We start from the raw sequence: 24792 nt of genomic DNA on the forward strand, positions 1-24792 counted from the left end.
GGGAAATAGCCTGAGACAAAAATTGGAAAGAAGCTTTCTGTGAAACTGCTCTGTGATATGTGTATTCATTTCAATAGATAACGCATACTTTATATTATGCAGCTTGGAAACTCTGTCATGGATGGATCCGCAAAAGGACATTCGGGTGCACATCTAGGACTATGATGAAAAAGGAAATATTTTCAGATAAAAACTGCAAAGAAGCTTTCTGTGAATCTGCTTTTTGCTATGTTTATTTGTCTCACACACATAAAGCTTTCTTTACATTACACAGCTTGGAAACTCTATTATGGACGGGTCTGTGCAGGGATATTTGGGAGCACATTAAGGACTATGGTGAAAAAGGAAATATCTTTAGATAAAAACAGGAGAGAAGCTTTCTAAGAAACTGCTTTGTGATGTGCGCATTCCACTCAGGGAGTTATACCTCTTTTCTCATAAGACAGTGTTTGAACACTGTTCCTGTAAAACCGAAAAAGTGATATTTCAGAACGCATTGAAGACTATGACGAAAAGTGAAATATCATCAAATAAAACCCAGAAAGAAGAGTTCCAAGAAACTGCTCTCTGATATGTGCATTCATTTCACAGAGTTAAAGCTAACTCTGCATTGCCCAGTGTGGAAACTCGGTCTTTGAGAAATCAGCATAGGGATATTAAGTGGCACCGGGGGCCTGTGGTGAGCAAGGAAATGTCTTCCGATGAACACTGGAGAGAAGCTTTCTGAGCAACGCTTTGTGATGTGTGTATTCATCTCATAGAGTTAAACCATTCCTTGGATTCAACAGTCTGAAATCACTGTTTCTGTGGAAACTGAGGAAGGACATTTGGGAAGGCTCCTGAGAATATGGAGAAAGAAATATCCTCAGATAAAAACCAGAAGGAAGCTTTAAGTGAAACTGCTATGTGTCATGTGAATTCCTCTTGCTCAGTTAAGCTTCTCTTTTCATTGAGCTGTTTTCTAACACTGTTTATGTTTAGGGTTTAAAGGGATATTCAGGAGCGCTTTGAGGCTTATGGTGAAAAAAAAATATGTTCAGATAGAAACAGGAGAGAAGTTTTCCGAGGAACTGCTTTGTGATGTGCGCATTCCACTCACAGTGTTATACCTCTCCTCTCATACAGCATTTGGGAAACTCTTTTGGAAAAAAAGGTTTCAGGGGATATTCGGGAGCACATTCAGGACTATGATGAAAAGGGAAATCACCTCAGACAAAACTGGAAAGAGGCTTTTTGTGAACCCATTCTCTGATATGAGTATTCATCTCACATAGACAAAGCATTCTTTATATTACACAGCTAGCAAACTCTGTCATGGACGGATCCATGAAGGGACATTTGGGAGCACATTCACAACTATGGTGAAAAAGGAAATATCTTCTGATAAAAACTGGAGAGAAGCTTTCTATGAAACTGCTTCTTGCTATGTTTATTAATCTCACATAGATAAAGCTTTCTTTACATTACGCAGTTTGGAAACTCCATCATAGACGGATCCGCAATGCGATATTTGGGATGACAGTCAGTCCTATGGTGAAAAAGGAAATATCTTCAGAAAAAGGTGGAGAGAAGCTTTCTGAGAAACTGCTTTGTGATGTGTGCATTCCATCCAGGGAGTTATACCTCTTTTCTTATAAGGCAGTGCTTGAACACTGTTCCTGTAAAACCGAAAAAGTGATATTTTGGAGCGCATTGATGACTATGGCGAAAATCGAAATATCCTCAAATAAAACCCAGAAAGAAGCATTCCAAGAAGCTGCTCTCTGATGTGCATTCATTTCACAGAGTTAAAGCTTACTCTACATTGCCCATTTCGGAAGCTCTGTCTTTGAGGAATCTGCGAGGGAATATTAAGTGGCGCCTGGAGTCCTGTGATGAGCAAGGAAATGTCTTCCATTGAAAACTGGAGAGAAGCTTTCTGAGAAACTGCATTTTGATGTGTGTATTCATCTCATGGAGTTAAATTATTCTTTGGATTGAGCAGTATGAAATCACTGTTTTTGGAACCTGAGAAAGGACATTTGGGAACACTCTTTAGAGTATGCTAAAAAAGAAATACCCTCTGATAGAAACCAGAAGGAAGCTTTCTGTGAAACTGCTCTGTGTCGTGTGAATTCCACTCACACAGTTCAGCTTCTCTTTTCATTGAGCAGTATTGTAACACTGTTTATATTTAGCATGCGAAGGGATATTCGGAAGTGTTTTGAGACTTACAATGAAAACGGAAATATCATCAGATAAAAACTGGAGATATGCTTTCCATGGAACTGCTTTGTGACGTGCTCATTCCACTCACAGAGTTATACATTTCTTTTCATAGAGTACTGGGGAATCCCTTTTAGAGAAAAAGCTATGAAAGGACATTCAGGAGTATATGGATGGCTATGGTGAAAAAGGAAATATCCTTCGAGAAAAGTTTGAAAGAAGCTTTCTTCGAAACAGCTTTGTGAAAGACATATTTATTCATCTCACATAGATAAAACTTCTTTATATTACGCAGTTTGAAAACTGCGTCATGGATGGATCTGCAAAGGGACATTCTGGAGCACATTCAGGCCTATGGTGAAAAAGGAAATATCTCGAGGTAAAAATTGAAGAGAAGCTTTCTGAGAAACTGCTTTTTGATGTGTGCATTCCACTCAGGGAGTTGTACTTCTTTTCTCATAAGGCAGTGTTGGAACACAGTTCCTGTAAAATCGAAAAAGTGATACGTCAGAGCGCATTGAGGACTATAGCAAAAAGTGAAATATTCTCAAATATAACCCAGAAAGAAGCTTTCCAAGAAACTGCTCCCTATATGTGCATTCATTTCACAGAGTTACGTTTTCTCTATGTTGTCCAGTGTGGAAACTCTGTCTCTGAGGAATCTGCGAAGGGATATTAAGTGATGCCCAGAGGCCTGTGGTGAGCAAGGAAATGTCTTCTGATGAAAACTGGAGAGAAACTTTCTGAGCAACTGCTTTGTGATATTTGTATTCATCTCATAGAGTTAAAGCACTTTTTGGATTGAACAGATTGAAATCACTGTTTCTGTGGAATCTGAGGAAGGACATTTGGGAACGTTCTTTAGAATATGGAGAAAGAAATATCCTCAGATAAAAACCAGAAGGAAGCTTTCTGAGAAACTGCTTTGTGATGTGTGCATCCCACTCAGGGAGTTATACCTCTTTTCTTATAAGGCAGTGTTTGAACACTGTTCCTGTAAAACCGAAAAAATGATATTTCGGAGCACTTTGCAGACTATGGTGAAAAGTGAACTATCCTCAAATAAAACCCAGAAAGATGTGTTGCAAGAAACTGCTGTCTGATATGTGCATTCACTTCACAGAGTTAAAGCTTACTCTACATTTCCCAGTTTTGGAAATGCTGTCTCTGACGAATCTGCGAAGGGATATTAAGTGGCTCCTGGAGGTCTGTGGTGAGCAAGGAAATGTCCCCGAGGCAAACTGGAGAGAATCTTTCTGAACAACTTCTTTGTGATGTGTATATTCATCTTCTAGAGTTAAAACATATTTTGGATTGAGCAGTTTGAAATCACTGTTTCTATGGAACCTGAGAAAGGACACTTGGGAACGCTCTTTAGAAAATGCTGAGAAAGAAATACCCTGAGATAAAAATCAGAAGGAAGCTTTCTGTGAAACTTTTCTGTATCACGTGAATTCTACTTGCACAGTTAAGCTTCTCTTTTCATTGAGAAGTAGTCTAATACTGTTTTTGTTTAGTCTGAGAAGGGATATTCGGGAGCACTTAGAGGCTGATGGTGAAAACAGCAATATCTTCTCATAGAAACTGGGCAGAAGGTATCAGGGGACTGTTTTGTGATGTGTGCATTCCACTCACAGAGTTATACTTTCCTTTTCATAGAGGATTGGGGAATCCCTTTTGGAGAAAAAGCTAAAAAGAGATATTCCGGAGTATATGGATGGCTATGGTGAAAAAGGAAATATCCTCAGACAAAAACTGAAAAGGAACTTTCTGTGAAACTGCTTTGTGAGAGATATCTTTATTCATCTCACATAGATAAAACTTTCTTTATATTACACAGTTTGGAAACTCCACCTTGGACGGATTCACGAAGGGACATTCGGGAGCACAGTTAGTACTACGGTGAAAAAGAAAATATCTACAGATAAAAATTGGAGAGAAGCTTTCTGAGAAACTACTTTGTGATGTGTGCATTCCACTCAGGGAGTTATACTTTTTTTCTCATAAGGCAGTGTTTGAATACCGTTCCTGTAAAACCAAAAGAGTGATATTTCAGAGCGCTTTGAAGACTATGGCAAAAAGTCAAATATCCTCAAATAAAACCCAGAAAGAAGCGTTCCAAGAAACTGCACTCTGATATGTGCTTTCATTTCACAGAATTAAAGATCACTCTACGTTGCCCAGTTTAGAAACTCTGTCTTTGAGAAACCAGTGAAGGGATATTAAGTGTCTCCTGGAGGCCTTTGGTGAGCAAGGAAATGTCTTTCATTGAAAACTGGAGAAAAGCTTTCTGAGCAAGTGCTTTGTGATGTTTGTATTCACCTCATAGAGTTAAATCATTCTTTGGATTGAGCAGTTTGAAATCACCGTTTCTGTGGAATCTGAGAAAGGACATTTGGGAACGCTCTTTAGAATATGCTGAAAAAGAAATTCCCTCAGAAAAAAACCAGAAGAAAGCTCTCTGTGAAACTGCTCTATGTCGTGTGAATTCAACTCACACAGTAAAACTTCTCTTTTCATTGAGCAGTATTCTAACACTCTTTTTGTTTAGTCTGTGAAGGGATATTCGGGAGCGCTTTGAGGCTTATGGTGAAAACAGAAATACCTTCAAATGGACACTGGAGAGAAGCTTTCTGAGGAGTTGTTTTGTGACGTGTGCATTCCACTCACAGAATTATACCTTTTTTCTCATAGAAGATTAGGGAATCCCTCTTGGAGAAAAAGCTACCAAGGGACATTTGGGAGTATATGGACGGCTACGGTGAAAAAGGAAATATCCACAGACAAAAACTGGAAAAAAGATTTCTGTGATACTGCTTTGTGATAGATCGTTTGTTCATCTCACATAGGTGAAACTTTCATTATATTACACAGTTTGGAAACTCTCATGGACGGATTCATGAAGGGACATTTTGGAGCACCTTCAGGCCTATGTTGAAAAAGGAAGTATCTTCAGATAAAAACTGGAGAGAAGCTTTCTGAGAAACTGCTTCATGATATGTGCATTCCACTCAGGCAGTTATACCTCTTTTCTCATAAGGCAGTGTTTGAACACCGTTCCTGTAAAACCGAAAATGTCATATTTCGGAGCACATTGAAGACTATGGCGAAAAGAGAAATATCCTCAAATAAAATTCAGAAAGAAGCGCTCCAAGAAACAGCTCTCTGTTTTGGGCATTCGTTTCACAGAGTTAAAACTTACTCTACATTAGCCAGTTTGGAAACTCTGTCTTTGAGGAATCTTCGATTGGATATTAAGTGACGCCTAGAGGCCTGTGTTGAGCAAGGAAACGTGTTCTGATGGAAATTGGAGAGTTTTCTGAGCAACTGCCTGTGATGTGTGTATTCATTTCATAGAGTTAAATCATTCTTTGGATTGAGCAGTTTGATGTCACTGTGTCTGTGGAACCTGGCAAAGGACATTTGGGAGTGCTCTTTAGAATATGCTGAAAAAGAAATACCCTCAGATAAAAACCACAAGGAAGTTTTCTGTGAAGCTTCTCTGTGTCATGTGAGTTTCACTCTCACAGCTAAGCTTCTCTTTTCATTGAGCAGTATTCTAACACTGTTTTTGTGTAGTCTTTGAGGGGATTTTCGGGATCGCTTCAAGGCTTATGTTGAAAACGGAATACCTTCAGATAGAAACTGGAGAGAAGCTTTCCGAGGAGCTGCCTTGTGACGTGTGCATTCCACTCACAGAGTTATTCTTTTTTCTCATAGAGGATTAGGGAATCCCTTTTGGAGAAAAACCTACCAGGAGATATTCAGTATTATATGGATGGCTATGGGGAAAAAGGAAATATGCTCAGACAAAAACTGGAAAGAGCTTTCTGTGAAACTGCTTTCTGATAGGTATGTTTATTCATCTCACATAGATAAAATTTTCTTTATATTGGCCTGGAGTGGTGGCTCAAGCCTGTAATCCCAGCACTTTGGGAGACCAAGACGGGCAAATCATGAGGTCAGGAGATCGAGACCATCCTGGCTAACATGGTGAAACCCCGTCTCTACTAAAAAATACAAAAATCTAGCGGGGCAAGGTGGCGGGCACCTGTAGTCCCAGCTACTTGGGAGGCTGAAGCAGGAGAATGGTGTGAACCCGGGAGGCGGAGCTTGCAGTGACCTGAGATCCGGCCACTGCACTCCAGCCTGGGCGACAGAGCTAGACTCCGTCTCAAAAAAAAAAAAAAAATTTCTTTATATAACGCAGTTTGGAATCCCTGTCATGGACGGATCCATGAAGGGACATTCGGGAACACCTTCAGGACTATGGTGAAAAAGAAAATGTCTTCAGATAAAAACTGGAGAGAAGCTTTCTGAGAAACTGCTTTTTGAAGTGTGCCTTCCATTCAGGGAGTTATATCTCTTTTCTCATAAAGCAGTGTTTGAACACTCTTCTTGTAAAACCGAAACAGTGATTTTTCGGAGCGCATTGAAGACTATGGCGAAAAGTGAAATATCCTGAAATAAAACCCAGAAAGAAGAGTTCCAAGAAACTGCTCTCTGATATGTGCTTTCTTTTCACAGAGTTAAAGCTTACTCTACGTTGCCCAGTTTGGAAACTCTGTCTTGATTAATCTGCGAAGGGATATTAAGTGGCTCCCGGAGGCCTGAGGTGAGCAAGGAAATGCCTTCCATTGAAAACTGGAGAGAAGTCTTCTGAGCAAGTGCTTTGTGATGTGTGTATTCATCTCATAGAGTTAAATCATTCTTTGGATTGAGCAGTTTGAAATCACCCTTTCTGTGGAAACTGAGAAAGGACACTTGGGAATGCTCTTTAGAATATGCTGAAAAAGAAATACCCTCAGATAAAAACCGGAAGGAAGCTTTCTGTGAAACTGTTCTATGTCGTGTGAATTTCACCTGCATAATTAATGTTCTCTTTTCATTGAGAAGTATTCTAACATGGCTCTTGTTTAGTCTGAGAAGTGTTATTCGGGAGGACTTTGAGGCTTATGGTGAAAACACAAATATCTTCAGATAGAAACTGGAGAGAAGCTTTCGGAGGAGTTGCTTTGTGATGTGTGCATTCCACTCACAGTGATGACATTCTTTTCATAGAGGATTGGTGAATCCCTCTTGGAGAAAAAGCTACCAAGGGACATTCGGGAGTATATGGATGGCTAGGGTGAAAAAGGAAAGATCCTCAGACAAAAACTGGAAAGAAGCTTTCTGTGAAACTGCTTTGTGATAGATATGTTTATTAAATTCACATAGGTAAAACTTTTTTTGTGTTACGCAATTTGGGAACTCCATCATGGACGGATCCGTGAAGGGACATTCAGGAGCACCTTCAGGCCTATGGTGAAAAAGGAAATATCTTCAGAAAGAAACTGGAGAGAAGCTTTCTGAGTAACTGCTTTGTGATATTTGCATTCCACTCAGGGAGTTATACTTCTTATCTCATAAGGCGGTGTTTGAACACAGTTCCTGTAAAATCAAAAAAGTGATATTTTGGAGTGCATTACAGACAATGGCGAAAGTGAAATATCCTCAAATAAAACGCAGAAAGAAGCGCTCCAAGAAATTGCTCTCTGTTATGTGCATTATTTTCACAGAGTTAAAGTTTACAATTCGCAGTTTGGAAATTCTGTCTTTGAGGAATATGCGAAGGGATATTAAGTGGTGTCCGGAGGCCTCTGGCGAGCAAGGAAATGTCTTCTGATGATAACTGGACAGAAGCTTTCTGAGCAACTGCTTTGTGATGTGTGTATTCATTTCATAGAGTTAAAGCATTCTCTGGATTGAGCAGTTTGAAATCACTGTGTATGTGGAACCTGAGAAAGGACGTTTTGGAACGCTCTTTAGATTATGCTGAAAAAGAAATACCCTCAGATAAACAGCAGATGGAAGCTATCTGTGAAACTGCTCTGTGTCATGTGAATTTCACTTGCACACTTCAGCTTCCCCTTTCATTGAGCAGTATTCTAACACTGTTTTTGTCTAGTCTGCACAGGGATATTCGTTAGCATTTTGAGGCTTATGGTGAAAACGGAAATATCTTCAGATAGAAACTGGAGAGAAGCTTTCTGACTAGCTGCTTTCTGAAGTGTGCATTCCACTCACAGAGTTATACCTTTCTTCACTTAGAGGATTGGGGAATCCCTTTTTGTGAAAAAGCTACCAACGGACATTCAGGAGTATATGAACGGCCATGGTGAAAATGGAAATATCCCCTGACAAAAACTGGAAAGAAGCTTTCTGTGAAACCGCTTTGTGATAGATATGTTTACTCATCTCACATAGATAAAAATTTCTTTATATTACACAATTTGGAAACTCTGTCATGGATGGATCCGCAAAGAGATATTTGGGAGCACATGCAGCCCTATGGTGAACAAGGAAATATCTTCAGTTAAAAACTGGAGAGAAGGTTTCTGAGAAAGTGTTTTGTGATGTGTGCATTCCACTCAGGGAGTTATACCTCTTTTCTCATAAGGCAGTGTTTGAACACTGTTCCTGTAAAACCGAAAAAGTGATATTTTGGAGCGCCTTAAGACTATGGTGAAAAGTGAAATATCCTGAAATAAAAGCCAGAAAGAAGCCTACTAAGAAAGAATTCTCTGATATATGCATTTATTTCACAGAGTTAAAACTTACTCTATGTAGCTCGGTTTGGAAACTCTGTCTTTGAGGAATCTGTGAAGGGATATTAAGTGACACTTGGAGGCCTGTGGTGAGCAAGGAAATGTCTTCAGCTGAAAATTGGAGAGAAGCTTTCTGAGAAATTGATTTGTGATGTGTGTATTCACCTCATAGAGTTAAATCATCCTTTGGATTAAGCAGTTTGAAATCACTGCTTTTGTAGAATCTGAGGAAATACATTTGGGAACAATCTTTAAAATACGGAGAAAGAAATATCCTCCGATAAAAACCAGAAGGAAGCTTTTTGTGAAACTGGTATGCATCGTGTTAGTCTCACTACGTTTAGCTTCTCTTTTCATTTAGAAGTTTTCTAACACTGTTTATGTTTAGCGTGCAAAGGGATATTCAGGAGAGCTTTGAGGCTTATGGTGAAAAAGAAAATATGTTCAGATAGAAACTGGAGAGATGCTTTCCAAAGAACTGCTTTGTGACGTTTGCATTCCACTCACAGTGTTTTACCTCTCTTCTTATACAGCATCGGTGAAACCATTTTGGAGAAAAAGATACCAAGGGATATTCAGGGACATACTGACATGTATGGTGAAAAGCGAAATAGCCTCAGACAAAAACTGGAAGGAAGCTTTCTGTGAAACTACTCTATGATATGTGTATTCATCTCACAGAGAAAAAGCTTTCTTTACATTACACAGCTTGGAAACTCTGTCATGGATGGACCCGCGAAGGGATATTCAGGAGCACATTCAGGTCTATGGTGAAAAAGGAAATATCTTCAGATAAAAACTGGAAAGAAGCTTTCTGTGAATCCGATTTTTGCTATGTTTATTCATCTCACAAGGATAAAGCTTTCTTTACATTTCAGGTTGGAAACTCTGTCATGGATGTATCTGGGAAAGGACATTTGGGAGCACATTCAGGACTATGGTGAGAAAGGAAATATCTTCAGATAAAAACTGGAGAGAATTTTCCTGAGAAACTGCTTTGTGATGTGTGCATTCCACTCACGGAGCTATACCTCTTTTCTCATAAGGCAGTTTTTGAACACTGTTCCTGTAAAATAGAAAAAGTTATATTTCAGAGCACTTTGAAGACTATGGCGAAAAGTGAACTATCCTCAAATAAAACCAAGAAAGATGCGTTCCAAGAAACTGCTCTCTGTTATATGCATTCATTTCACAGAGCTAAAGCTTACTCTACAATTCGCAGTTTGGAAATTATATCTTTGAGGAATATGCAAATGCATATTAAGTGGTGCCCAGACCCTGTGGTGAGCAAGGAAATGTCTTCCGTTGAAAACTGGAGAGAAACTTTCTGAGCAACTGCTCTGTGACATGTGTGTTCATCTCATAGAGTTAAATCATTTTTTGGATTGAGCAGTTTGAAATCACTGTTTTTGTGGAAACTATGAAAGGACATTTGGGAACGCTCTTTAGAAAATGCTGAAAAATATATACCCTGAGATAAAAACCAGAAGGAGGCTTTCTGTGAAACTGCTCTATGCTGTGTGAATTCCACTCCCACAGTTAAGCTGTTTTCATTGAGCAGTATTCTAACACTATTATTGTGTAGTGTGCGAATGGACATTTGGAGGCCCTTTGAGACTTATGTTGAAAACGGAAATACCTTCAGATAGAAACTGGAGAGATGCTTTCTGAGGAGCTGCTTTGTGACCTGTGCATTCCACTCACAGAGTTATAGCTTTCTTCTCATAGAGGATTGTGGAATCCCTTTTGGAGGAAAAGATACCAAGGGACATTCGGGAGTATATTGACGACTATGGTGAAAAAGGGAATATCCTCAGACAAAAACTGGAAAGAAGATTTATGTGGCAGTGCTTTGTGATAGATATGTTTATTCATCTCACATAGATAAAACTTTCTTTATATTATGCAGTTTGGAAACTCTGTAATAGATTAATCTGGGAAGGGACATTAGGCAGCACATTCAGGTCTATGGTGAAAAAGAAAATATCTTCAGATAAAAACTGGAAAGAATCTTTCTGAGAAACTCCTTTGTGATGTATGCATTCCACTCAGGAAGTTTTACCTCTTTTCTCATAAGGCAGTGTTTGAACACTGTTCCTGTAAAACCAAAAATATGGTATTTTGGAGCGCTTTGAGAATTATGGCAAAAAGTGAAATATTCTCAAATAAAACACAGAAAGAAGCATTCCATGAAACTGCTTTCTGATATGTGCATTCATTTCCCAGAGTTAAAGCTTACCCTACATTGCCCAGTTTGGAAACTCTGTCTTTCAGGAATCTGCAAAGGGATATTAAGTGGCGCCCAGAGGCCTGTGGTGAGCAAGGAAATATCATCCAATGAAAACCGGACAGAAGATATCTGAACAACTGCTTTGTGATGGTTGTATTCATCTCATAGAGTTAAATCGTTCTTTGGATTGAGCAGTCTGAAATCACTGTTTCGTGGAATCTGAGGAAGGACATTTGGGAAGGCTCTTTAGAATATGAAGAAAGAAATATCCTCAGATAAAAACCAAAAGGAAGCTTTCTGTGAAACTGTTATGTGTCATGTGAATTCCCCTCTCTCAGTTTAGCCTCTCTTTCCATTGAGTAGTTTTCTAACACTGTTTATGTTTAGCATGCGAAGAGATATTCGGGAGCACTTTGAGGCTTATGGTGAAAAATTAAATATGTTGAGATAGAAACTGGAGAGAAGCTTTCTGATGAACTGCTTTGTGATGTGTGCATTCCACTCACAGTTTTATACCTCTCTTCTCATACAACATCGGAGAAACCCTTTTGGAGAAAAAGGTACCAAGGGGTATTCCAGAGCATATTGACACCTATGGTGAAAAGGGAAATAGCCTCAGACAAAAACTGGAAAGAAGCTTTCTGTGAAACTATTCTGTGATATGTGTATTCATCTCACATAGATAAAGTTTCTTTAAATTACGCAGCTTGGAAACTCTGTTATGGACGAATCTGAGAAGGGACATTTGGGAGCACATTCACGTCTATGATGAAAAAGGAAAAATCTTCAGATAAAAACTGGAAAGTAGCTTTCTGAGAATCTTCTTTTGGCTATGTTTATTCATCGCACATAGATAAAGCCTTCTTTACATCACGCAGCTTTGAAACTCCGTCATGGACTGATCCACTAAGGGATATTCGGATCACATTCAGGCCTGTGGTGAAAAAGGAAATATCTTCAGATAAAACCTGGAGAGAAGCTTTCTGAGACACTGCTTTCTGATTTGTGCATTCCACTCAGAGAGTTATACCTCTTTTCTCCTAAAGCAGTGTTTGAACATGGTTCCTGAAAAACTGAAAAGTGATATATTAGAGAGCCTTAAAGACTATGGTGAAAAGTGAAACATAATCAAATAAAACCCAGAAAGAAGTGTTCCAAGAAACTGCTCTCTGATATGTGCATTCATTTCACAGATTTAAAGCTTACAATATGCTGCCCAGTATGGAAACTGTCTTTGAGGAATCTGCGAAGGGATATTAATTGGCGCCCAAAGGCCTGTGGTGAGCAAGGAAATGTCTTTCAATGAAAACTGGTGAGAAGCTTTCTGACCAACAGTTTGTGATGTGTGTATTCATCTCAGAGTTAAATCATTCATTGGATTGAGCAGTTTGAAGTCACTGTTTCTGTGAAATCTGAGGAAGGACATTTGGGAAGGCTCTTTAGAATATGGAAGAAGAAATATCCTCAGATAAAAACCAGAAGGAAAATTTCTGTGAAACTGCTATGCGTCGTGTGAACTCCGCTCTCTGTTAAGCTGCTCTTTTCATTGAGTAGTTTTCTAACGCTGTTTATGTTTAGCGTACAAAGGAATATTCGAAAGCGCTTTGAGGCTCACAGTGAAAAAGGGAATATGTTCAGACAGAAACTGGAGAGAAGCTTTCTGAAGAACTGCTTTGTGACACGTGCATTCCACTCATAGAGTTATACATTTCTTCTCATAGAGGTTGGGGACTCCCTTTTTGAGAAATACTACCAAAGGACATTCAGGAGTATATGGACAGCTATATTAAAACAGGAAATATCCTCAGACAAAAACTGGAAAGAAGCTTTCTGTGAAACTGCTTTGTGATAGACTTGTTTATTCATATCATATAGATAAAACTCTCTGTATATTATGCAGTTTGAAGAACTACGTCATGGACGGATCCACGAAGGGACATACGGGAGCACATTCATGCCTATGGTGAAAAAGGAAATATTTTCAGATAATAAGTGGAAAGAAGCTTTCTGAGAAACTGCTTTGTGATCTGCGTATTCCACTCAGTGAGTTATACCTCTTTTCTCATAAGGCAGTGTCAAAACACTGTTCCTGTAAAACCGAAAAAGTGATTTTTCAGAGCGCATTGAAGACTATGGAAAAAAGTAAAATATCCTCAAATAAAACCCAGAAAGAAGGGTTCCAAGAAACTGTTCTCTGATATGTACATTCATTTCACAGAGTTAAAGCTTACACTATGTTGCCCAGTTTGGAAACTCTGTCTTTCAGCAATCTGCGAAGGGATAGTAAGTGGCACTCGGAGGCCTGTCATGAGCAAGGAAATATCTTTCACTGAAAACAGGAGAGAAGCTTTCTGAGCAACTGCTTTGTGATGTGTGTATTCATCTCATAGAGCTAAATCATTCTGTTAGTTGAGCAGTTTGAAATCACTGTTTCTGTGGAACCTGAGAAAGGACATTTGGGAACGCTCTTTAGAATATGGAGAAAGAAATATCTTCAGATAAAAACAACAAGGAAGCTTTCTGTGAAACTGCTGTAAGCCCTGTGAACTCCTCTCGCTCAGCTAAGCTTCTCTTCTCATTGAACAGTTTTCTAACACTGTTTATTTTTAGCCTACAAAGGGATATTCGGGAGTGCTTTGAGGCTTATGGTGAAGAAGGTAATATGTTCAGATAAATACTGGAGAGAAGCATTCCGAGGAACTGTTTTGTGACGTGTGCATTCCACTCACAGAGTTTTACCTTTCTTCTCATAGAGGATTGTGGAATCCCTTTTGGACAAAAAGCTACCAAGGGACATTCGAGAGAATATGGGTGGCTATATTGAAAGAGGAAATATCTCCAGACAAAAACTGGAAAGAAGCTTTCTGTGAAACTGCTTTGTGATAGACTTGTTTATTCATCTCATATAGATAAAACTTTATGTATATTATGCAGTTTGTAACGCCGTTGTGGTCGGATCCTCGAAGGGACATTCAGGAGCACATTCAGGCCTATGGTGAAAAAGGAAATACCTTCAGATAAAAACTTAAGAGAAGCTTTCTGAGAAACTGCTTTGGGATGTGTCTATTCCGATCAGGAAGTTTTACTGCTTTTCTCATAAGGCAGTGATTAAACACTGTTCCTGTAAATCTGAAAAAGTGATATTTCAGAGCTCATTGAAGACTATTTTGAAAAGCAAAATATCCTTAAATAAAACCCAGAAAGAAGCGTTCCAAGAAACCGCTCTCTGATATGTGCATTCATTTCACAGAGTTAAAGCTTACTCTACATTGCCCAGTTTGGAAACTCTGTCTTTGAGGAATCTGCTAAGGGATATTAAGTGGCATCCGGATGCCTGGGGTGAGCAAGGAAATGTTTTCCGATGAAAACTGGAGATAAACTTTCTGAGTAACTGCTTTGTGATGAGTGTATTCACGTCATAGAGGTAAACCATTCTTTGGATTCAGCAATTTGAGATCACTGTTTCTGTGGAATCTGAGGAAGGACATTTGGGAACGCTCTTTAGAATATGGAGAAGGAAATATCCTCAGATAGAAAATAGAAGGAAGCTTTCTGTGAAACTGCTATGTGTCATGTGAATTCCTCTCACTCAGTTAAGCTGTTCTTTTCATTGAGTAGTTTTCTAACACTGTTTGTGTTTAGTGTGCAAGGGGATATTCAGGAGTGCTTTGAAGCTTATGGCGAAAAAGGAAATATGTTCAGATAGAAACTGGAGAGAAGCTTTCTGAGGAACTGCTTTGTGATGTGTGCATTCCACTCACAGTGTTATACCTCTCTTCTCATGCAGAAAGGGGGAAACCCTTTTGGGAGGAAAAGGTACCAAGGGATATTCAGGGCCATATTGATGCCTATGGTGAAAAGGGAAATAGCGTCAGAGAAAAAATTGGAAAAAAGCCTTCTGTGAAAATGCTCTGTGCTATGTGTACTCATTTCACATTGATAAAGTTCTCTTTACATTTCATAGCTTGGAAATGTAAATCTGTCCCTGTCATGGACAGATCCGTGAAGGGACATTTGGGAGCACATTCAGGACTATGGTGAAATAGGAAATATCTTCAGATAAAAACTGGAAAGAAGTTTCTATGAATCTGCTTTTTGTTATGTTTATTCATCTCACATAAGTAAAGCTTTCTTTATATTACACAGCTTGGTAACTTTGTCAGGAAGGATCCGTGAAGGGATATTCGGGATCACATTCAGGCCTATGGTGAAAAAAAATACCTTCAGATAAAAACTGGAGAGAAATTTTCTGAGAAATTGCTTTGTGATGTGTGCATTCCACCCAAGGAGTTATACCTCTTTTCTCATAAGGCAGTGTTTGAACACTGTTCCTGTAAAACCGAAAAAGAGATATTTCGGAGCGCATTGAAGACAATAGGGAAAAGTCAAGTATCCTCAAATAAATCCCAGAAAGAAACATTCCAAGGAACTGCTCTCTGATATGTGCATGCGTTTCACAGAGTTAAAGCTTACTCTACATTGCCCAGTTTGAAAACTCTGTCTTTGAGGAATCTGCGAAGGGAAAGTAAGTTGCTCCCAGAGGCCTGTGGTAAGCATGGAAATGTCTTCCAATGAAAACTGGAGAGAAGCTTTCTGAGCAACTGCTTTGTGACGTGTGTATTTATCTCATAGGTTTAAATCATATTTTATATTGAGCAGTTTGAAATCACTGTTTCTGTGGAACCTGAGAAAGAACATTTGTGAATGCTCATTAGAATATGCTGAAAAAGTAATACCCTCAGATAAAAACCAGAAGGAAGCTTTCTGTGAAACTGCTCTGTGTCATGTAAATTTCACTCACACAGTTCAGCTTTTCTTTCCATTGAGCTGTTTTCTAATATTGTTTTTGTTTAGTCTCCGAAGGGATATTCGGGAGTCCTTTGAGGCTCATGGTGAAAACGAAAATATCTTCAGTTATAAAATGGAGAGAAGCATTCCGAGGAGCTGCTTTGTGACGTGTGCATTCCACTCACAGTGTTATCCCTTTCTTCTAATAGAGGATTGGGGAATCACTTTTGGAGAAAAAGCTACCAAAGGACATTCGGAAGTATATGCGCGGGTATGGTGAAAAAGAAAATGTCCTCAGACAGAAACTTTAAAGAAGCTTTCTGTGAAACTGGTTTGTGATAGATACGTTTATTCATCTCACATAGATAAAACTTTCTTCATATTACTTAGTTTGGAAACTCTGTCATGGATGGATCCGCGAAGGGAATTTTGGGGTCACATTCAGGCCTATGGTGAGAAAGGAAATATCTTCAGATAAAAACTGGAGAGAAGCTTTCTGAGAAACTGCTTTGTAATGTGTGCATTCCACTCAGGGAATTATACCTCTTCTCTCATAAGGCATTGTTTCAACACAGTTCCTGTAAAACCGAAAAAGTGATATTTCGGAGCACATTGAAGACTATGGTGAAAAGTGATACATCCTCAAATAAAACCAAGAAAGAAGCATTCCAGGAAACTGCTCTCTGATATGTGCATTCATTTCACAGAGTTAAAGCTTACTCTACGTTGCCCAGTTTGGAAACTCTGTCTTTGCGGAATCTGTGAAGGGAAAGTAGGTGGTGCCCAGAGGCCTCTGGTTAGCAGGGAAATGTCTTCTGATGAAAACCGAAGAGAAGCTTTCTGAGCAACTGCTTTGTGACTTATTCATCTCATAGAGTTAAATCGTTCTTTATATTGAGCAGTTTGAAATCACTGTTTCTGTGGAACCTGAGAAAGAACATTTGGGAACACTCATTAGAATATGCTGAAAAAGCAATACCCTCAGATAAAAACCAGAAGGAAGCTTTCTGTGAAACTACTCTGTGTGATGTGAATTCTACTTGCACAGTTCAGCTTCTCTTTTCATTGAACAATATTCCAAACTTGTTTTTGTTTAATCTGTGAAGGGATATTCGGGAGCACTTTGAGGCTTATTGAGAAAACGGAAATAACTTCATATAGAAACTGGAGAGAAGCTTTCCGCAGAGCTGCTTTGTGACGTGTGCATTCCACTCAGAGAGTTATACCTTTCTTCTCATACAGTATCGGGGAAACCATTTTGGTCAAAAAGCTACCAAGGGACATTCAGGAGAATATGGATGGCTATATTGAAAGAGGAAATATCCTCAGACAAAAACTGGAAAGAAGCTTTCTGTGAAACTGCTCTGTGATATGTGTATTCATCTTACATAGATAAAGCTTCCTTTACATTACGCAGCTTGGAAACTCTGTCATGGATGAATTGGTGAAGGGACATTCAGGAGCACATTCAGGACTATTTTGAAAAAGGAAACGTCTTCAGATGAAAACTGGAAAGAAGCTTTCTGTGAATCTGCTTTTTGCTATGTTTATTCATCTCACATAGATAAAGCTTTCTTTACATGAGCAGATTGGAAACTAAGTCATAGACGGATCCATGAAGGGATATTCGGGAGTACATTCAGGACTATGGTGATAAAGGAAATATCTTCGGACAAAAACTGGAGAGAAGCTTTCTGAGAAACTGCTTTGTGGTGTGTGCATTCCACTCAGTGAGTTATACCTCTTTTCTCATAAGGCAGTGTTTGAACATTGTTCCTGTAAAACTGAAAAAGTGATATTTCGGAGAACATTGAAGACTATGGCGAAAAGTGAAATATCCTCAAATAAATCCCAGAAAGCAGCATTCCACGAAACTGCTCTCTGATATGTGCATTCACTTCACAGAGCTAAAGCTTACTCTACATTGCCCAGTTTGGAAACTTTGTCTTTGAGGAATCTGCGAAGGAATATTAAGTGGCACCAGGAGACCTGTGATGAGCAAGGAAACGTCTTCCATTGAAAACTGGAGAGAAACTTTCTGAGCAACTGCTTTGTGACGTGTATATTATTCTCATAGAGTTAAACCATTCTTTGGTTTGAGGATTTTGAAATCACTGATTCTGTGGAATCTGAGGAAGGACATTGGGGAATGCTCTTTAGAATATGGAGAAAGAAATATCGTCAGATAAAAACTAAGAGGAAGTTTTCTGTGAAACTGCTATGTGTTGTGTGATTTCCTGTCACTCAGTTAAGCTTCTCTTTTCATTGAGCTGTTATCTAACACTGTTTATGTTTAGCATGCGAAGGGAGATTCGGAAGCACTTTGAGGCTTATGGTGAAAACGAAAATATATTCAGAAATAAACTGGAGAGAAGCTTTTCAAGGAACTGCTTTGTGACGTGTGCATTCCACTCACAATGTTTTACCTCTCTTCTCATAAAGCATCGGGAAAACCCTTTTGGAGAAAAAGGTACCAAGGGATATTCAGAGGCATATTGATGCCTATGGTGGAAAGGGAAATAGCCTCAGACAAAAACTGGAAGGAAGATTTCTGTGAAACTGCTCTGTGATATGTGTATTCATCTCACATAGATCAAGCTTTCTTTACATTACACAGCTTGGAAACTCTGTCATGGAGGGACCCGCGAAGGGAAATTGAGGAGCACATTCAGGATTATGGTGATAAAGGAAATATCTTCAGCTAAAAACTGGAAAGAAACTTTCTGTGAATCTGCTTTTTGCTATGTTTATTCATCTCGCATAGATAAAGTTTTCTTTATATTACGTAACTTGGAAAATCCGTCATGGATGGATCCATGAAAGGACATTCAGGAGCACATTCAGGAATGTGGTGAAAAAGGAAATATCTTCAGACAAAAACTGGAGAGAAACTTTCTGAGAAACTGCTTTCTGATGTGTTTATTCATCTCATAGAGATAAAACATTCTTTGGATTAAGCAATTTGAAATCACTCTTTCTGTGGAACCTGAGAAAGCACATTTGGGAACACTCTTTAGAATATGCTAAAAAAGAAATACCTTCTGATTAAAACCAGAAGGAAGCGTTCTGTGAAACTGTTCTGTGTCGTGTCAATTCCACTCACACACTTCAGCTTCTCTTTTGATTGAGCAGTATTCTAACACTGTGTTTCGTCTGTGAAGGGATATTCGGGAGAGTTTTGAGGCATAGGGTGAAAAAAGAAATATGTTGAGATAGAAACTGGAGAGAATCTTTTCCAGGAACAGCTTTGTGACATGTGCATTCCACTCACAGAGTGATCCCTTTCTTCATATAGATTATTGGGGAATCCCTTTTGGAGAAAAAGCTACCAAGGGACATTCGGAAGTATATGGACTGCTATGGTGAAAAAGGAAATATCCTCAGACAAAAATTGGAAAGAAGCTTTCTTAGAAACGGCTTTGTGATAGATATATTTATTCATCTCACGTAGATAAAACTTTCTTTATATTATACAGTTTGGAAACTCTGTCATGGACGGATCGGCGAAGGGACATTCGGGAGCACATTCAGGCCTATGGTGAAAGAGAAATATCTTCTGATAAAAACAGGAGAGAAGCTTTCTGAGAAAATGCTTTGTGATGTGTGCATTCCACTTAGGGAGTTATACCTCTTTTCTCATAAGGCAGTGTTTGAACACTGTTCCTGTAAAACCGAAAAGAGGATATTTCGGAATGCATTGAAGACTATGGCGAAAAGTGAAATATCCTCAAATAAAACGAAAAGGAAGTGCTCCAAGAAACTGCTCTTTGATTTGTGCATTCATTTTACAATGTTAAAGATTACTCTACATTGAGCAGTTTGGAGGCCTGTGGTGAGCAACAAAATGTCTTCTGATGAAAACTGGAGAGAAACTTTCTGAGCAACTGTTTTGTGATGTGTGTATTCATCTCATAGAGTTAAACCATTCTTTGGATTGAGCGAATTGAAACCACTGTTTCTGTGGAATCAGAGGAGGGACATTTGGGAATGATCTTTAAAATATGGAGAAAGAAATATCCTCAGATAAAAACGAGAAAGAAGCTTTCTGTGAAACTGCTATGTGTCGTGTGAATTTCTCTCACTCAGTTAAGCTGCTCTTTTCATTAAGCAGTTTTCTAACACTGTTTATGTTTAGCATTCAAAGGGATATTCGGGAGCACTTTGAGGCTTATGGTGAAAAAAAAATATGTTCAGGTAGAAACTGGAGAGAAGCCTTCCAAGGAAGTGTTTTGTGACATGTGAATTCCACTCACAGTGTTATACCTTTCTTCTCATACAGCATCAGGGAAACCCTTCCAGTGAAACTGTTCTGTGATATGTGTATTTATTTCACATAAGGAAAGCTTTCTCTACTTTACACAACTTGGAAACTCTCTCATGGACGGATCCGTGAAGGGATATTCGGGAGCACATTCAGGACTAAGGTGAAAAAGAATATATGTTCAGAAGAACACTGGAAAGAAGCTTTCTGTGAATCTGTTTTTGCTATGTTTATTTATCTCACATAGATAAAACTTTCTTTATAATATGCAGTATGGAACCTCCATCATGGAAGGATCCGCGAAGGGACGCTCGGGAGCACATTCATGCCTATGGTGAAAAAGGAAATATCTTCAGATAAAAACTGGAAAATATCTTTCTGTGAATCTGCTTTTTGCTATGTTTATTCATCTCACATAGATAAAGCTTTCTTTACATTACACAGCTTGGAAACTCCGTCATGTATGAATCAGCAAAGGAATATTCGGGAGCACATTCAAGACTATGGTGAAAAAGGAAATATTTTCAGATAAAAACTGGAGAAAAGCTTTCTGAGAAACTGTTTTGTGATGTGTGCATTCAACTCACAGACTTATACCTCTTTTCTCATAAGGCAGTGTTTGAACACTGTTACTGTAAAACCGAAAAAGTGATATTTCGGAGCGCATTGAAGACTACGGTGAAAAGTGAACTATCTCAAATAAAACACAGAAAGAAGCATTCCAAGGAACTGCTCTCTGACATTTGCATTCATTTCCCAGAGTTAAAGCTTACTCTAAATTGCCCAGTTTGGAAACTCTGTCTTTGAGGAATCTGCGAAGGGATATTAAGGGAGGCCCAGAGGCCTGTGGTGAGCAAGGAAATGTCTTCCATTGAAAACTGCAGAGAAGCTTTCTGACCAACTGCCTGTGATGTGTGTATTCATCTCATAGAGTTAAATCATTCTTTGTATTGAGCAGTTTGAAATCACTGTTTCTGTGGAACCTGAGAAAGGACATTTTGGAATGCTCTTTAGAATATGCTGAAAAAGAAATACCCTCAGATAAAAACCAGAAGGAAGCTTTCTGTAAAACTGCTCTGTGTCGTGTGAATTCCACTCGCACAGTTTAGCTTCTGTTTTCATTGAGCAGTTTTCTAACACTGTTTATGTGTAGTGTACGAAGGGATATTAGGGAGCCCTTTGAGGCTTATGTTAAAAACGAAAATACCTTCAGATAGAAAATGGAGAGAAGCTTTGTGAGGAGCTGCTTTGTGACGTGTGCATTCCACTCACAGAGTTATAGCTTTCTTCTCATAGAGGATTGGCGAATTCCTTTTGGAGAAAAAGCTACCAAGGGACATTCGGGAGCATATGGATGACTATGGTGAAAAAGGGAATATCCTCAGACAAAAACTGGAGAGAAGCTTTCTGTGAAAGTGCTTTGTGATAAATATGTTTTTTCATCTCACATAGATAAAACTTTCTTTATATCATGCAGGTTGGAAACTTTGTCATCTAAAGATCCGCGAACGGATATTCGGGAGCACATTCAAGACTATGGTGCAAAAGAAAATACCTTCAGATACAAACTGGAGAGAAGCTTTCTGAGAAACTGCTTTCTTATGTGTGTTTTCATCTCACTGAGTTAACCTATTCTTTGGATTAAGCAGTTTGAAATCACTGTTTCTGTGGAACCTGAGAAAGGACATTTGGGAACGGTCTTTAGAATATGCTAAAAAAGAAATACCCTCTGATTCAAACCAGAAGGAAGCTTTCTGTGAAACTGCTTTGTGTCATGTGAATTCCACTCACACAGTTCAGCTTCTCTTTTCATTGAGAAGTAGTCTAACACTGCGTTTAATCTGTGAATGGATATTTGGGAGACCTTTGAGGCTTAGGGTGAAAAAGGAAATATGTTCAGATAGAAACTGGAGAGAAACTTTCCCAGGAACTGCTTTTTGACATGTGCATTCCACTCACAGTGTTATACCTTTCTTCTCATAGAGGACTGGGGAATCCCTTTTTGAGGAAAAGCTACCAAGGGACATTCAGGAGTATGTGGATGACTATGGTGAGAAAGGAAATATCCTCAGACAAAAACTGGAAAGAAGCTTTCTGTGAAACTGCTTTGTGATAGATATGTTTATTCATCTCACATAGATAAAACTTTCTTTATATTACACAGTTTAGAAACTCCGTCATGGATCGGATCCGTGAAGGGACATTCGGGAGCACATTTAGGTCTATGGTGAAAAGGAAATATCATCAGATAAAAGCTGGAGAGAAGCTTTCTGAGAAACTGCTTTGTGATGTGTCCATTACACTTTGGGAGTTATACCACTTTTCTCATAAGGCAGTGTTTGAACACTGTTCCTGTAACTGAAGAAGTGATATTTCGGAGTGCATCAAAGACTATGGTGAAAAGTGAAATATCCTCAAATAAAACCAAAAGGAAGTGTTCCAAGAAACTGCTCTCTGATTTGTGCTCTCTGATTAAATGGTGACTGGAGGCCTGTGGTGAGCAACAAAATGTCTTCTGATGAAAACTGGAGAGAAACTTTCTGAGCAACTGCTTTGTGATGTGTGTATTCATCTCATAGAGTTATACCATTCTTCGGATTAACAGTTTGAAACCACTGCTTCTGGGTAATATGAGGAGGGATATTTGGGAATGATCTTTAGAATATGGAGAAAGAAATATCCTCAGATAAAATCGAGAAGGAAGCTTTATATGAAACTCCTATGTGTCGTGTGAATACCTCTCACTCAGTTAAGCTGCTCTTTTCATTGAGCAATTTTCTAACACTGTTTATGTTTAGCGTAAGAAGGGATATTCGGGAGCAGTTTGAGGCTTCCAGTGAAAAAGGAAATATGTTCAGATAGAAACTGGAGGGAAGCCTTCTGAGGAACTGCTTCGTGATGTGTGCATTCCACTCACAGTGTTATATCTCTCTTCTCATACTGCTTCGGGGAAACCTTATCAGTGCAACTGTTCTGTGATATGTGTATTCATCTCACATAGATAAAGCTTTCTCTACTTTGTGCAGTTTGGAAACTCTGTCATGGACAGATCCGCGAATGGATATTCAAGAGCACAACCGGGACTATGGTGAAAAAGAAAATATCTTCAAATAAAAACTGAAAAGAAGCTTTATGTGAATCAGTTTTTGCTATGTTTATTCATCTCACATAGATAAAAGTTTCTTTATAATACTCAGTATGGAAACTCCATCATGGAAGTATCTGCAAAAGGACTATCGGGAGCACATTTAGGCCTCTGGTGAAAAAGGAAATATCTTCAGATAAAAACAGGAGAGAATCTTTCTGATAAACTGCTTTGTGACAGATGTGTTTATTCATCTCACATATATAAAACTTTGTTTATATTACACAGTTTGGAAACTCCATCATGGACGGATCCACGACGGGACATTGGGAAGTACATTCAGGCCTGTGGTGAAAAAGGAAATATCTTCAAATAAAAACTGGAGAGAAACTCTTTGAAAAAATGCTTTGTGATGTGTGAATTCCACTCAGGGAGTTATATCTCTTTTCTCATGAGACAGTGTTTGAACAACGTTCCTGAAAAACTGAAATAGTGATATTTCGGAGCACATTGAAGTCTATGGGAAAAAGTGAAATATACTCTAATAAAACCCAGAAAGAAGTGTTCCAAGAAACTGCTCTCAGATATGTACATTCATTTCACCAAGTTAAAGCTTTGTCTATGTTTCCCCTTTGGGAAACTCTGTCTTTTAATAATCTGGGAGGGCATATTAAGTGGCGCCCGGAGGCCTGTGGTGACCAAGGAAATGCCTTCCAATGAAAACTGGAGAGAAGCTTTCCGAGCAACTGCTTTGATATGTGTTTATTCATCTCATAGAGTTAAACCACTCTTTGGATTGAGCAGTTTGAAATCACTGCTTCTGTGGAATCTCAGGAAGGACATATGGGAACGCTGTTTAGAATATGGAGAAAAAAAATTCTCAGATAAAAACCAGAAGAAAGCTTTCTGTGAAACTGCTATGTGTCGTATGAATTCCTCTCACTAAGTCAAGCTTGTCTTTTCATTGAACAGTTTTCTAACACTGTTTATGTTTAGCATGCGAAGGCATATTCGGGAGGGCTTTGAGGCTTACGGTGAAAAAGGAAATACGTTCAGATAGAAACTGGAGAGAAGCTTTCCGAGGAACTGCTTTGTGACGTGAGCATTCCACTCACCATGATATACCTCTCTTCTCATACAGCATCAGGGAAACCCTTTGGAGAAAAAGATACCAAGGAATATCCGGGAGCATATTGACACCTATGGTGAAAAGGGAAATAGCCTCAGACAAAAACTGGAAAGAAGCTTTCTGTGAATCTGTTCTGTGATATGTGTATTCATCTCACATAGATAAAGCTTTCTTTACATTACGTAGTTTGGAAACTCTGTCATGGAGGGATCCGTGAAGGGACGTTCGGAAGCACATTCAGGACTATTTGAAAAAGGAAATATCTTCAGATAAAAACTGTAAAGAAGGCTTCTGTGAAACTGCTTTTTGCTGTGTTCATTCATCTCACGTAGATAAAGCTTTCTTTACATTATGCAGCTTGGAAACTATGTCATGGACGGATCCGCAAAGGGCATTCAGGAGCACATTCAGGACTATGGTGAAAAGGGAAATATCTTCATGTAAAAACTGGAAAGAAGCTTTCTGTGAATCTGCTTTTGCTATGTTTATTCATTTCATGTAGATAAA

The sequence above is a fragment of the Trachypithecus francoisi genome, unplaced genomic scaffold (assembly GCF_009764315.1).
Source record: "Trachypithecus francoisi isolate TF-2019V2 unplaced genomic scaffold, Tfra_2.0 Contig00227, whole genome shotgun sequence".
Lineage (NCBI taxonomy): Eukaryota > Metazoa > Chordata > Mammalia > Primates > Cercopithecidae > Trachypithecus > Trachypithecus francoisi.